Raw genomic sequence first — 16,143 nt, forward strand, 5'->3', positions numbered from 1 at the left:
TGGATCTCGCAGCGCAGTTATTCCAACCCTATTTTTCCTCTCGTCCTTTGCCTGTCATTCTGGAACGTGTAGATCCGTGCGCTCCGCAAATAGAGACAGATGTCGCTTTGTAACTTTACGTTCGCCTATCGGTAAATTTATTGACTTTTTATCGAGAACCCACTGAACTCGTTACACGTTCCTACATTATACGTGTATCGCCGCTTTTTATTGGCATGTCTTTTCTATCTAAATTTTATTACCATCTGGAAATCTATTCCGAACGCACGTAAATTTTTCACTATTTCGACAGTGTCGAACGAATTATATCCTGATGATACATTTTGAATTTGCCTGAGATCCTTTATTATTACGAAGTAACGGTCGATTCTCTTCTAGGAGTAAATTAACTCTTTAGGGTTAGGTGGGTTTAAAATTGTCCTACATTTTTTTTTTTTTTAACAATTAATGCACGGTTGAATATTTTCTAACCCATCTAAAGATGTGTTTCAATGAATTTCATTTAAAACGTTAATTGCATGGTGGGATTATTTACGCCTCACTCTGTAATAAAGAATTTATTTAAATATTACTTTTTTTTAATTTTAAGAAACATTTTATGTTTAGTAATTGAAATGAACGTTTTCCCCCTTTTTTTTATTAAAAAAAAATTCCGTGCAAGTATAGTTTTTTTTTTTTTCTTTAAAATTACGTGCCCTTAAGGGTCAAGTGAATTCTGTCATATTCGTTTATCATAATATAACTAAATTTGCGCGAAATATTCATATATTTATTCAATGACTCTGGTTATTTCAATGATGTACACTTTTGTTAATCTACTTCATAACATTGAAGAATTAAAATTTCTGGAAAGAAATCGATGTTGTAAGTTTTGCTTACGTCGATAATATCTTTACAGTGTCATTTCATAAATGATAAAATTAACTGCAGTTACATTGCGAGATATAGTGTTAACAACATATGAAAATTTGAAAATAATTTCTTGGTGAACTAAACTAACAATATTGTTTTACATATTATATATTGTATGTAATAGTACACTATAATATAGCATATGATTATAGTAATACTATATATTACTCAGTATTTATTTATTATGCAATATAGTAATATATAAAATGTGATCTTTTCGCTAGAAAGCTGTTACCGGGTATGCAATATGCACTCTCTATTGATTTTATAGTGTTTCTTTCTTTTTTAATACAAAGTTGTACAGACACGGGAAAACATATCGAGTTAGCTAGTATGAACATTTAAAAAAGTACGAGCGGTTAGAAACTAACAAATACCCAAACAAACTGTTAAAGAAAACTATTGACTATTTGTTAACATTTCACAGTTTCGATATTTATCTATAAGAAACCGACGCGTGAGTTTTTCCAACACGTGATATTCGTGTTCCCCAGAAGGAAGGGGACAATTTTGAAACGTCTCCAACGAGTGAAAGTTGTAATAAACGGAACATTTCACTCGAAGATTATATTGATGCCTTTTCTATTCTGACCATTGGAATCTTGGGCAAAGGTGAGGCGAAAAATTGACACCCACTGTGAAGCTCCTTTGTGAAAGATAGAGAGAGAAAAAAAAGAGAAATGAATTGGTCGATGGGCCTGTTGGTTTGAGATTCGAACTTGGATATTTACCGAGCAGCTGCTCTTACCAGTTTATGTATACAACCATAAAGTCGTTTCCTCTTTTTCTGTCTCGAGACATTCGAACCATTATTTATTTACAACTTGGTCAGTCTGTCGAAAAACAGCTTTATGTTATCACAGAGTTCAAAATTCTACAAAGAAATACAATTATACAAGTCGGGATTACTTTATGGATTGTAATCAATTTTTTAGTTGAAATCAGAAATAGTTTATAAAGTATTGACAATTTTTCTTACGTTTGTTTGAAAGTAAAATAAAGCCAGTTTTACGAAAAATCCGAATTTATGTACAGTTACTAAATGTATGTACGAAACTTATTCTGATTATAATTGTAATAATAATAACACTTTGATAGTATAAATTAAATAGCACTCATAGTAATTGTATAATAGACTTTATGATTTTTTGCTCTTATTTGTTTACATTTTCTGGAAAACACTGTCAACTTTCAAATAACTAGCAACTTTAACATTTTAATTTTATAACAGGAATAAAAGAAATTAATTTATAAAACAAGAAATTAATTTATAAAATGTTTAAAGTTTTTCTTCGACAAATATCAAGTTATCCGGACTTTCGTGATTCACTATAAATGAATACAAATTTGGGGAAACAAATTTACGAAGAATAGGAAAAATGGGATGAAAAATAATAGGGAATTATAGAAATACAATATTAATTAGTTACATTATGCAAAAACTATCGTATATCATTGATTATTTCCATAACTGAATAAAAAGGTCAAATTTAAATAATCTTATTTATATATTGTATAATATAACAAATACTCTTTAATATGATTAATTACAATGAACAATGCTGTAATGATAATTTGCACGATCTCTCCTGCCTTCGTAATTTAATAAATTACTGTGACATGTGTGAAAACACAAGAAAAGCATAGCATGGTCAATCAACCACGTATAATATAGAAAAAGGAGATAGAAAATAAAGAAATAAAAGATGAAAGTAGAAAACTAGGTTAATTAATAACTCCAAGATAAAGATAGATCGTGAAAAAGTCGAGTGAGATTGATTCATCTGTAAAAGAATTGATCGTAGACAGGAGAACGAAATGTCACTTATGAAAAGTGTAGAAGGAAAAAGAATTTGTTGATCACAGATAGAAATGTGAACTCAGCGACTACTTTAAAAATCGAGTTATTTGAATTGTGATCGAATTTCTTTTTTCCAAGTTATTCTGAAGATGTAGAATTTGTCACGGAGCAAAAGATGATTTTTAAATAGAAAAATACTACGTGATATTGACCCTACATGCAAGAGTAAGTCGAAAACATAGAATGAAATGTTTGAAAACACTTCATTTTCGAAAAAATGAATATTTAATCGAATATTTCTCGAATATTACACTTGAATTAAGCTAACTATATTTGAAAAATTTTTTTTAGACTCGAGTCTCTTGAAAACGAGGTCTTAAATGAAACAATGTTATTCTTTCTTTTCAGTTTATTTTTGTACGTAAAACTATTCTCTTTTCGGTTGTATCGTGAAAATTGAGATAATCTTGTATACTTCTCGTCAGAAGGAATAAGAAAATTAATTTTTCATGAAAAATCGTAGCACATTTTATTGCGTTTTTATATGATTCTTGTTATTTCACGCGTTTATGGTTCGTGTTGTTCCGCGTTTTATTTCCCATTAATTTTTTAGCATCTCTTAGTCTGTACATGAAGCGTATACATAATTTGAAAACAGAACAGGCTAGTATACTTTTATGAAAGGGGGGAAAAATACGGAAAATGCAAGATGTATTTTTGTTAAGATACATTTCACGGATGAATAACGCAATATAATTTCCATGTTTCAGTTTCGCCAATAAGTTTTATTCATTTTGTGTAAAATTAAAATACGGACAAATAATTTGTCTTCGTGATATAATATAATAAAATGTACACTGACAATGAGATGTTTCACTCATGAAAAACATAATTTATTAGACACAAAATAAGCAAAGAGTACCAACTGAATGTGTATTTTACGTCATTTAGAATTATGACATTTTTCATTGTATGAAATTCTGCAGCACGCCGATGCTACTTTTTTTTAAAAATAATATTTTTGGAGTAGTATGATTGTGAATTATGGATATGTCAGTGCAAGTTTCAATAATCATTTAAGATATTTAATTAAGCATGGAAGTAAAAATATGCCTACATGAAAATTGTGTACACAATATTTTTTAAAGTTATTTTTAAGTTATTTAATTAAACATGGAAGTAGAAAAAATGTCTAAATGAAAATTGTGTAGTACACTTTTTTCTTGTATTGTATTTTTAATTGTATTTTTAACATACTTGTTAAATATTACCTTTTTCCACATTTAAAGAAATTATTAATAAAGTTAAATAAAGTTATATCCAAACATTTATTTTACTTATTATTACATTTATTTTATATTACAGTTTTACTTGCCAGTTATTGCAATTTATAAGATTGCCATCTTATAATATCAGTACAGTTATTATTATATTATTATATTACACCGAATTCAGTTTGTATATAACTTTATTTAATAAAATTTTGAAATTCGATTTTCTCGAAAACAAAGCCTTAAAAAGAATTTCTTATTTTTTCATGAGGAATCATCTCTTGCTGTACTTTTCAGATGTTACAGAACGTTCTGTATATTATTTTATGCGTCATTATCGCATATGTCATTTCTTAAACAAGAGATTTTTAAAGCTTTTAATATTTCTCATGTATACTTCTCTGCTTTTCCTAATTATTCTACACGCACGTATAATCTAGTTTTGTTCAATTTTTCAATAATATATTTATAGTGTATAGTTCCATAAATCATTGTAAATCGTCGGTGTTTGGTAATTTAGAAGTAGCATCTGTTCAAACTATTTCAAAGATTTATCCAATCAGGAATTTCCCAGCTACCTGAGAAGATGGCAGGTAGCACGCCACATTTTAAACACATCGTCAGGTAGAGAGCAACCGGAACGCTTATTGAACGTTGCCGCTCGAAGTTCCCTTGCCTTTCACTTTCTTCGACGTTCGATATCTCCGGTACAAGTACGTTTGTTCAGGATTTAACTTTCGGACATAAAGCGACTTACAAACACGCTGCGAAAAATTTGGGCTCATGTTGGCGATGGACGCGCCAATTTAATGCCAACGACGTGAGATCCCGGCTAACGTTTCAAAATTCTTTCACACGAAAGTTTACGAACTTCCGAACTTTATTTTCAGCTGTAAAATCTGCTGGGTTAAAGATGATTCTGATCATCCGATAGGCACGTCATCATCGCGACACATCCGCGTGCAATACCAAAGAAGGTTCGAACCGACGTGCCAAAACGGAAAAAGAAAATAACGCGGTGTTTTACATGGGACCCCGGGGCTCGGTCCTGCTTTTTCCAAGACGCTGGCCAACCATATCTTTCACTTTTCGATACCGTCGATTAATTTTTTTGTTCCCGAATACTCACCTTCCGCGAGAGTTCCCAACGTCGGTCTCTCCTCTTCCCTTTCCCTCTCTTTCCAGCGGAGCTTTTTACCCGAAGCGACCGACCGTTTCCAAGACGCCAGATTTCCCCGATATCTCGATAAATTTTCCTGATAAAGGTTTGCTATTTTATGGCCGGATCCTCGATGTATCTGTACTACTCCCGGGCGAAAAAGCGCGCTTAAGAATGAGCGGGTGCGGGAAAGAAAGGAAGTAACAGGAGAGAGAGAGAGAGAGAAAAAAAGAACAAAGAAGAGAAGGAAAAAGAGAAACAACCGATTCTCGTCAATTAATCTTCGTTTCTTTTGCCTGTTGTACGCCAGGCAACTCCCTCTTTTGCATCCTTCCGAACAGTATTATATCCTTGGTCGCATCATTTTCCTCTCTTCGACCGTTTCCCTCCCCGGTCTTCTGCCTTTTCTTCTGTCTTCTGTATTATGCAGTATGAGTTATTAATTATTTATAAGTGTGCCACGTACTTGGAACTTGCCCACCGCTCCACGCGTCTTGCGTTGTAATGTGATTTATCTATCTACCTGATCTTTTCCTTCGCCTTGCGAACTTTTATCCCGCGACCGCGAGTAATTCGCGGATAATAGTCTCGGTTGGCTATATGTAATAATGGAAAACAGTTCTCAAGTTATGCCGCACGCGTATTTACATTTATATTATGCCGCCGCGCGTCTTCAAAGGTATTTGATGATGAAAAATTCACCAAAAGCTGATTTTCCAGAATATCGTGTCGCTTCTTTTTTTTTCATGATAAGTATAATAACTTCATGTGTTTTATTACTGCAGCCGGGTAGTATTTTGTGTACCACATTTTTGCGTTTAAAACCGCCTCCCTAATAAATATTTTTGTTCGAAACATTAACGGACGGGGTTGAATTTCATTATTCGTCAATTATTTATTTCGCGACAGGTTACATTACGGCATTTAGAATCTGATTCGCGCCAGTTACGGCAATTTAATTTTTCGTCAAAAATGAAAGTGGAAACGTTATTTAATTAGCAATTTTATTACGCGTGTTTTTTCGGCTTTCCGAAGGAGTAAATCAATTCAGTAATTTTTTTCATGTCAAATGCCAATTTAAATTATTATGGTATTTTGAATTCTTTATTAATGCACCTTTGTGTGTTGCAAGTATTAAGTGTTTTGTAGCTTCGATACAATTTTTAAATTTAGAATATATCATATCGCAAATAAATACAATTATTAATGAAATTTGTAGTGTATTATCCTAATTTTTTGACAAATTTCTTATATTTCTTATATTTCTAATATTTCATTTCCTATTAAAATTTTATTACGACATAGAATGTTAAAAATGAATTAGACACGCATATTACGTACATAATATTAAGATAATTGGACTTTCTTACGGTATAATAGTAACGTATAATATTTTTAAAAATATTTCAAAAGCTAATGGATACTTAATAAAAAATATTATTATATTATATTATTTATTTTTTATTATTTATTTTTTTATTATATTATGTATATTATATTATATTATGTATTTTGTATTTATTTATTTTTTTGTATTTTTTTGTATTCAATGTAATCGATAATATTGACAAATGTGGTAATATTTTCCTTGTTAGTTGTTCTTTAGATATAAATTATTTTCATAAATTATACCATAATTACGTAATATCCGAATACATTGATTATACATTTTACGGACGGAAGCGTCTAATTCATTCGCCATACTTTCCATCGAAAAGCCCCGTAATCTCTTACTGCATGTCTTTTACCTCTTGGTGGAAAATGTCGAAGCTCGATAGAACGGAGTTCCTCCGGGGATTAATTTTCGTTGCTCTATCGTCTACCATTCGCGTTAAATTCGCCTCCATTTTCACGTTCATCGTCGCGCAACGTTCTCTTGACACATAATTGCGCTGGATTGCTCTTTTGTACGCCTTAAATTGTTACATTGGCGTTAATGTTTTAAATTGTTCGTGGCAGGGGGGGTTCGCGCTGTATTTATTATTGCAATTCGTCGAGAAGGGTGTAATTTGTCAAGCAACGGTAACACATTAATCGTACGCTTGTTAAATTGTTAATTACAAACACTAATATCAACGACACTTCGAGATAATTACATAAATAGTTTAGTAGCAATTTCGAAAAAATTTTCAAATCATCCTGCGCGTATCATTACACGCGCGTAATTGCCTGAAATGGTATATCGAGGCGGAATTTCGGATTGACAAAATATTTTCCCCGTGAACTCGATCGCCGTGCATTCACAGGGCGAAATCATCGAAAACAGATCGAACAGCGAACCTGGGGTATAATAAAGGACAAATTCAATTGTACTCGAATTATAATACGAATAGCAGTGGAATTATTCGTTTAACATTCGAATTAAATTCCCAATCGTCGTGCGCCGATCGCTAATTGAATAACCGGACGAAATCATTCGACGAATAATCGGACCTGAAAAAAAATTCATCGTGAATCGTAACACTCGGCCATGGAATAATCGTTATTACATGTTGAAACGTGACCGCGCCGCCGCTTTTCGTCTTTCGTCCCAGCCTCTATTCCACCCATCTGAATTACAAAAGTCGCCGGATTAGGCGATCCGCTTAATTTCAGAGAATATAATATATTATTCATACCCTGATCTGCATATCCCTTGGCGCGGCTATCCCTAGATAGAAAATACGCTACAAGATGCAAATGTAATTTATGCTTGCTGGGCACCGCGGCACCCGTAGCTTGCCACTTTCGTCATTTACCAGTGGCTGCGTGTGTGCACGCGTGTTACACGCCGGTCTCGTTAGCCATCGATACCATTCCTCGATGATTTTTTTTTTTTTTTTATCTCTCGGCTCGATTTAAACGTGGAAATAAAAAAAAAAAAAAAAAGAAAGGAAATTCCCGGTTATTTCCTGTTCTCTCTCGCGTGAAACGTCCCGTTTTCGAGCGTGCAGAGCCGTGCCCGGGATTCATTATTGCCTTTATGCCGAGTTCCCTCCTCCAGGCGCGAGTCTCTTGATTACTTTAACATTCGGTCGTATCGTCGCCTGTTTATAAATGCGTGTCTGCGACGGGTCTCGTGATTTTCTACCTTGCTCCTATTATTCTCGTCTCAACTAACCAGTCGCAGCTTTTTGATTTAACTTACTGATTTATCGTACCTATGTATAATACATGTTTGCATGTAAGTAATTAGTTGCATCATAAATCTCGCATTTATTTTATCATTTTGTTTGATTATGTATAATCTAATTTTTTTTCTCTTTTTGAAATGGTAAATAATGCTCTCTCTCTCTCTTTCTCTCCTTTTTTTTAATTATTTCACGATTGTGATTTTGTTTTGAAATAAAGAAATAGAAACTTTTTATTTTGCGGTGGATGTTCTAAAATAATAAAATTACGGAAGCTGCACGTTGGATTACAAAAATTACGGATTTATAAAGCTGTTAGAAATAGGATAATTACTGAAATAAATTTTAGTGGAAGTAGAATATTAAAAACCTTTATTCACCTATTCGTTCATTATTTTTGGGATTAATTGCCTATTGTGACGTTAAATTATTTGTTAATTTTATTGCACTTTTTTTTAAATATATATTTGCGAATGCATTATAATTATCTATGAATGATTCCTCTCTTTACTAAATATTATAATGAGCACTACATTTTAAGGTTATTTTCTGTATTTAACATATAATTCACGTGTTTTCGCAGTTTCAAACGCATAAAAATCCACAATCTGTTCGTAGCATCGCCATACGGGAAGAATTTATTTTTAATTAATCGAAGTCATGATTTCCCACATGTGAGATATCGCATAACAATAATAGAAGATATTGAGAAATATGCTGCTGGTGCTGATTGGTAATCAATATATCCACATTCACATTGTTTTGTAATTCTCTTCTTTCTACATACGTCATAATTCAACAAACGTTCGCACCATCATTGCATCGTCGGCTGAGATTCATACACGAATTCCACGCGATCTTTCGATCTAATGTCATCGATGTGTCACTCGTCTCTCTGCTATGCGAATTTTTTCTCACTCGGCAGTAGGATCCTTATTTCTTGGAACAAAATCTTGGAGGTTGAACAACGAAAGTCTTCGTCGATCAAGCATTCTTTCGAGAAAAAGTTTTTGCCCCAAATCGGTCTCGTTGTACATGCGTCCGGTGTAATAAAAAAAACGTGAATTCCGTATACTTCGTTATAAAAATACGTATTAATGGCGGGCGGAAAGTTGGCCCGCATTTCGGCGAATCGATCCGACGAGGGGGCAAAATTTTACCCTTCGTATTTTTCACTCTCTTGTTTCCTCGTTCACCCCATCCCGGTCGAACGTGTTTTTCTCTACGTTCGAACGGTTTCGAATTCGACTATCGTCGAAGGGCGGAAAGTTCCTCGTTAATTGATTCGTAATTAAGCCGAGCTGCGTTTCGAATATCGCGCGTGCCGTGTAATCTCTCTGGATGGGCGAGAGTTTCGAGAGGCGCGCGATTTCCTCGGGTTGGAAAATCGAGCGTCGCCTCGATGGTAAGCGATTTCACGTTCCCCGTTCCCCTTTTGGAACAAAATCGCGGATTCCTCGATGCGATTTTCCAACCGTACGGTTACATTTTCTAGTCGTCGCGGTCGTCCTTCGAACGATCTCTGTCGTCTACCCGGACGAAGTGTCGAAATGGGCGAATGGGAGAGGGAGAAAAAAAGAGAGACAGAGAAAGAGAGAAAGAGGTTGCCGCCGATTAATTTCCGTTTCTCTTTCGCCCGTCGTTCGTGCGAATCGTGCACCACGGCTGTTTTCGGGCCTGCTCAAGCGTGTTGTATCCTAGGCGCGCGCTATTGCGTTTTGTCTCGACCTACCGCTCTGATATTAAATCATTCGAGGCTCTTTATTAACGGGGCACCCCGCCGATCGGACATTTAAAGCCTGTTTCCTCCAGCCGGCAGACGACGACGTCGTAATTTTCGCGATTCAGTCCGGCGATAGTTTGTGAATTACATTTTTCTCGAAATTAATTATTTATATCGTGGTGAAAGGAAACGCCCTGGAGAGGAAATTAAACCCGCCTCCGCCGAGTTATCGGTTTCAATTAATTTTAAACAGCTGAGCTTTTTATTTAACCGTTCGCGGCTGATGCTCTATCTATATTAATGAGTTCTTCAATTCATCCTGTCCATCTCACAAATGTTTTTGCAGTTATCTCTAAATTGTAAAAAAATTCAACGTTATTTACCATTCATCTTTATTTTTCGTTCAAACAGCAGTGCGCTATGGTTAGAAATGAAAAATAGAAATGTTCTCTCGGAAAGCAAAATTTTAGTTACGCCTAAAATTATTACGAAAGATTGGAAAGTAAAATGTATTAGATTCTCAATTTTTTGAAATCCTTTTTCTAATTCAAAGATCAATCGTAAATATAATTATTTTAGAGTATCTTACTTCGATGACATTCATTAACAAATTAACATTAGTCGCGAGACTAGTTAATAGAGAGATATGCATGTCATACTTACACTATTGCTAGTTTAAAAGTTTGATATTTTACGTTTTGACGATTGACGAACGTTTTTCGATTGTTAATTTTCTGTATTTGCAAGCCTCATTTTAATAAATAGTCGATGCTTCATAAAATCTGCGTAAATATTTCAGTGTAATTGAAAAATACATATTTCAATCTAAATTTTAAAATTTCAACAACAAACAGACATATTTAAAGGCATTTACGCTTTAGCTTCATAATTACTATATTTATTTGTTCTTTTTATCAATATCTATCTCTACAAAACATCTCATTTTAATTTTTTCACAATTAACTCCAAAAGTTAATTCGCAATTAACTCCAAAAGTTAATTCGTTATCGTGAAAAATGTTTCAAGTAAAAGTTACCAAGTTTTTCGAAGGAAACATTTTGCAATAATCACCGTATTTGTTTAGATGGAAACATTTTCTTGATTGCAAGATCATTCACTATTTTTTAATACTTTAATCAATAAATTTCTCTATTAAAAAATGTACTAACGTATGCATATCGAAAAATGATTTTAACTGTAATTTTGTAAAATCTGAAAGACACGCGATATAAAATTAAAGTTGAAATATCTTCTAAATTAATAATTTGTCCACAGACGTATTAACACATTTTTAAAAATAAAGAATATCAAGCTGCATCGATTAACGCACAAAAAAAAATTTCATTTAAGAAAATGGATAAGCCAGCGGTTATCATAAGATATTCCCATGGAAACAAAAGTTTTATTTCAAATATTTTTTCGAACAGAGAACATTTATCCTTGCAGAGATAATTGTGTGAAAAGGTCAAAATATACCCTGTATATGTTAAGATAAAATTGAAGTGAATAATTTAATTGTACCCAAATAATCGTTCACGGAGCACATGTTTCATGAAATTTACATTTAATTTCGTTTTTGTACCTCTCGATAATTAACTGATCGACACATGACTGACAAATATTTTTTCGTCACACTCTCACTTTGGAAAAAGTATCATCCAGTTTTCTTTCATTTTAGTTTTGTGGCTAAAGTCAATTGTTCTTCATAAACATTGGCGCACGCGGTTTTAATATACTCACGTGTTTTCAGACATCGTAAAGACGCGAAGAATTTTGCACTCATAGCACCTGACAGAGGGAAGTTTAGTGTTTGATTTGAACGTGTAAACCATCGAATGTCTGCAGCTCGTTCGATTCCCAACATCCAGAAAACTGTCTGTTTAGCTCTTCATAAGTTATTAACGCGCAGTGACTTGGCCTCTAGTTCCGTTGATATAGAACTTTGAAACTTTTTTGAGCAGGTGCGATGGCAGTACGCGATGAATAATTTAAATGCCATGTTTCGAGTTGTACTCGCAAACGTAAAGCAGTGTTATTTATCGAATGTAATCTGAATCTCTTGATATCATTGAAACTGGGTTTGAAGAAGAAGGAGTTGTGTGTTTGGTAAAATGCTTTGGAATTTGTGATTTATCGAATTCACGTAAGGAATTTATTAGAATTAAGAAACTAAGGTAATTTCAAGATTGTGTTAATTTCAGGATACGTTTGAATTTATCCAAAAAAATATGTCTTTTTTTTTTTTAGGGATTTACGTGTCAAAAATTTTACTTTCTTTGTGCCTTTAATATTGGATAATTATGAAGATTATGAGATTAAGCGATATGGAAAAGTTTAATTAGAATGAAATTATATGAAATTTAAATGAGTAATTTAGAGTACTACGTAGCTCCGGAAAATTTATTCGATCAATTAAAAAAGAAAAATTGGAAATAGGTGAACTTGCAAAATAAATTATTAAAGGTTCATCAAAAGTCATTGAAAGTTCATAAAAGTAACAATATGCTCGTATTATTTATCCTCTTGCAGTAGCAAAAAGATATGCATTACCAGGATGAATTACTGAATTTCTGTTCTGTGCTTTATATGAGAGAAACCAAATCAAATACAAATAAAAATTAAATACTTGTAAATTATAATCTAAATTTTAAATTGTCACAGTTGTCCATAACTGTCCTCAACTGTGCCAATCTCATTAAGCCTAATCATGCGGAACAATAATTAATTTCAATATTTGTGAAAGTGAAAACTGCTTCATTGGAATTTCCTTCAGTCGAAGATTAAAATTTCGCGAAAATAAAAGATCGCTGTTATTGATTCTCGTGTGTATTTTTCATGCTACTGCTGAGCGGGAGATTGATTCTACCCGAACGCATTCTGTTTGTATAGAATTCTCATATCGGCAGCAGCCAAAATTTACGAGAGTCAGAAAACTTCTACACATGATACATAAATCAATTTATCATTCGTAAAATTTGCCTCTTGTTTGCACGTTATCGATAGGAAGGAATATTACGTACATTCATACATATGAAATATTCTCGTTTACTTTTTGTTGAACAAAGTTTTACACTTTGTAAATTGTTGTTTCGCGTTTGTAATAGATTTCGTCAATTTTAAAATTGAAGAATAATTCTTTTATTCCAATTTATATTGGTGTTTTGAACGAGAAAAAAGTTTTTAAATTCGAAAACAAAATTATCATGTTCCAATCTTACCTATTTATTTCTTTGAAATAAAAAGACGAGCATCTGTATTTGTCTTTTGCATTTGATTTTAGAATCTTAGTAGTTTCTTTATTTTTTGGAACATTTGGTTTTCATTCAGTGTATTTATAAAAGTTTTCAATAATTTATCTTCAAACGATATTACTAATGACGTTTTCTGACTTTTCGCTGGACTTTCACAGCAAAAGATAATCATCCTTGAATTCTACAAACGAACATTAAACTATCCCAACATTTAAATGAGCTTCTCCAAATGTTAAATTCATACATTCAGTAGCTGTTACGATGCCTTCTCTGCGTTTAAACTCGCATGAAAAAGTTACGCGAGTATTGAAATTCTTGAAATTCTAATAACAATATTATTATAATAGTATTTGTTCACGTTTTGATAAAATCGTGTTGAAACTCTTTGATAAAACAAGATGCATTTCAAAAAGCAGTAATAGTGACTAAGTAATGTTTTTATAATTACTTTGTTTAAATTACCTTAATGTCATTTTTAATGATCGAATGTCAAGTATTCAGGACACGGCAGGCCACGTGCTAAAAATGTCGAAATAATGCTCCGTATGTACCATTTTAACACAACTTTATAGATATTCGTTTGGTACGTTATAAGAGCCAATAATTCATACCAACTCGATATTCTTTGTACCAACTTGTACTTTCCTAAAAATAAAAAAAGAAAAAGAAAAAAAAGACGTAGCCATCGGTTCCGCACGAATTCTCGCTGTAAAGGAATTACCTAAATGGCAGCCACATCGTTAATAAAACACGACGAGCAGATAGCACGGAGTTCTAAAACGTACATTACATGCTTTTCCACCCAAGAAGTCCATAACGTTTTATTGCTTGAAATCGCTTTCATCGAATACCGCATGCATTATGTACGTTGCCGAAGCCCGCGGCAGGTCAATACATCTTCGAAGTCGGCCACATTCCCTCAGTTTCTTGCGATTCAAATATTGAAATGGCGCATCCAGCCCGCCCACTCTCTTTTTCCTCCCCGGTCCTTCCTTCTTCTTCCGTGCTTTTTTTCTCTCTCTCTTTCTATCTTCTTCCCTCTGTTTCTTCTATCAAAGCCCCCAGAACAATCTTGGAGAATAAAATACCACCGTGGGCTCGCCAGGGGAAAAAGAAGAGATTTCCGCCGATTAATTTCCGTTCCCCGTTCCGTCGTTCGTGCGAATCGTGCGAATCGTTTTCAAGTCCGTCGAGGCATATTATATCCTCGAATATCGTCGTCCTGCTCCTCCCATCGTTCTCTCTCTCTATCTCTCTCTTTCTCTCTCTGTGTCTCTCTCTGTCTGGCTGGCCCCGATGTACCCTTTCGTACTACACTCCCTCGTCCAGGCGATCCCCGAATTCGTTATAACCGAGAGCCGGGAACCACGCAACCGTAACTTTGCAGGATACGATATACGGCCGAGGAGCAAAGAGACCAGACGAAAAGGAACGCTTTACCTCCCCCACTTTTCGATGGACGGAGAAAGATGGCTTGAATCAAATTTACAGACTTCCTGCACCTCCAGACAGAAAGCCCCGAGCGACGCCTAGGAGAGGAGAGACAGAGAGGACTGGGTTCTTCTTGGTGGTTTCCTTTCTTATGATCGCGAGAGCGATACAATATGCACCACACCCTCCCCTCTTGTCGCCGATCATTTCGAAATATTTTCCGACGTCTGCGACGACAGCTCTGGCTACAGACCAGTAGATCTCGCGTTATTTATTTAGCCGGGGGATACGGAGCGTCGCAACGAGCGTAATACTCTCGGCAATACCGATTAACCGAAAGCTGGTTCGCTCGCTCGCTCGCCAACGGAGGGTAATTGGTTTCAGCCAATCAGCGTGCATTTGTCGGAACGTGCCGCTTATAACGCTTCTCTGTGTTTGTTGTAATTAGGATGTCAACGAATAATGCGTGTTCGGTAATTATCGATGATATCTGACTTTACCGACCGGGACATTCGGATTAATTTCGATACTGAATTCGACGGGGCCCCTCTGGTAATTAGTTTATTATGTTTGCTTGTCGCGCTTGCTTCCCTTTGGAACACTCGGCCGCACTCCCTAGCCGAGTAAGATATTCAACCGTTCATCGAGGTTCACCGGTTAACGAATATTTGATATTGTTTGAAAGTTCGGGAACGGCAGCCCTCCGATACGGCAAATATTGTTGGGAAAACAAGCTGTAATTAATGGCTGTCCGGTTGTTTCTTTTCTCCAGTGATATCGAGAGGCTGCGATTTACTCGCGATCTGCTCCGATATACTTGAAATTTTCTCAAGATTCTGTCGTTAGATACGCGCGAAATTGGATATTATGCTTGCGTGATTTATGAGACGTAGATAATTGCTGCGGTAATAGTTGTCTTATCTACTTGAAGTTCGATTCGTGCTAATTGTCACATCGGATAAAGTTCCGAATTTATTGTTAGCAGCGATCGGTTACGAGCTTGTTATCGTATTATTCTTTGCGCGTTTTTTATTCGTAACATTCGTGACTTGGAGAAGTTTCCTTGGAATTTCCAGAGACGAACGTAGATTATAGTGAAGCGCAAGAAAAAGATAAAACATCCGTTTTTTGTTTTTTGTTCTTTTTTTTTTCTAAATCTCCCTCGCGTATTGTTTGAAAAGTTGCGATAGAACCAATAAGAATAAACTCGTTCTCTCATAAAAAGTTATCTTTATTACACTGAAAGTAGATCCGTTGTAAAACGCCGGTCGTAATTTGCAAGTTTCGCGAGAAAAAGCAGAGAAAAAGCTAAATGCAAGAAATAAATATTCCATTCGCGAGTCTGTTTTTCCAATCGATGCGACTTCGTGTACTTTACATACGCGATCTGTTAACCTCTTGCGCTGGAATGACGTGCCACGCGCGATGAGAATTTTTTGTTCAAAAATTGTAACATTTTCTCAGTTTCAAGTATATTCAAGTTAA

At 34.5% G+C, this 16,143-nt stretch overlaps 1 protein-coding gene across 1 annotated transcript in view; it reads left to right on the forward strand.

The window, feature by feature from the left end:
• Positions 1–16,143, forward strand: part of LOC122533179 — a 338,341-nt gene that overhangs the window by 282,398 nt on the left and 39,800 nt on the right. The gene's annotated exons all lie outside the window — the stretch shown is intronic.

The sequence above is a fragment of the Frieseomelitta varia genome, unplaced genomic scaffold (genome assembly GCF_011392965.1).
Source record: "Frieseomelitta varia isolate USP_RPSP 00005682 unplaced genomic scaffold, Fvar_1.2 scaffold_501, whole genome shotgun sequence".
In the NCBI taxonomy this organism is placed as follows: Eukaryota; Metazoa; Arthropoda; class Insecta; order Hymenoptera; family Apidae; genus Frieseomelitta; species Frieseomelitta varia.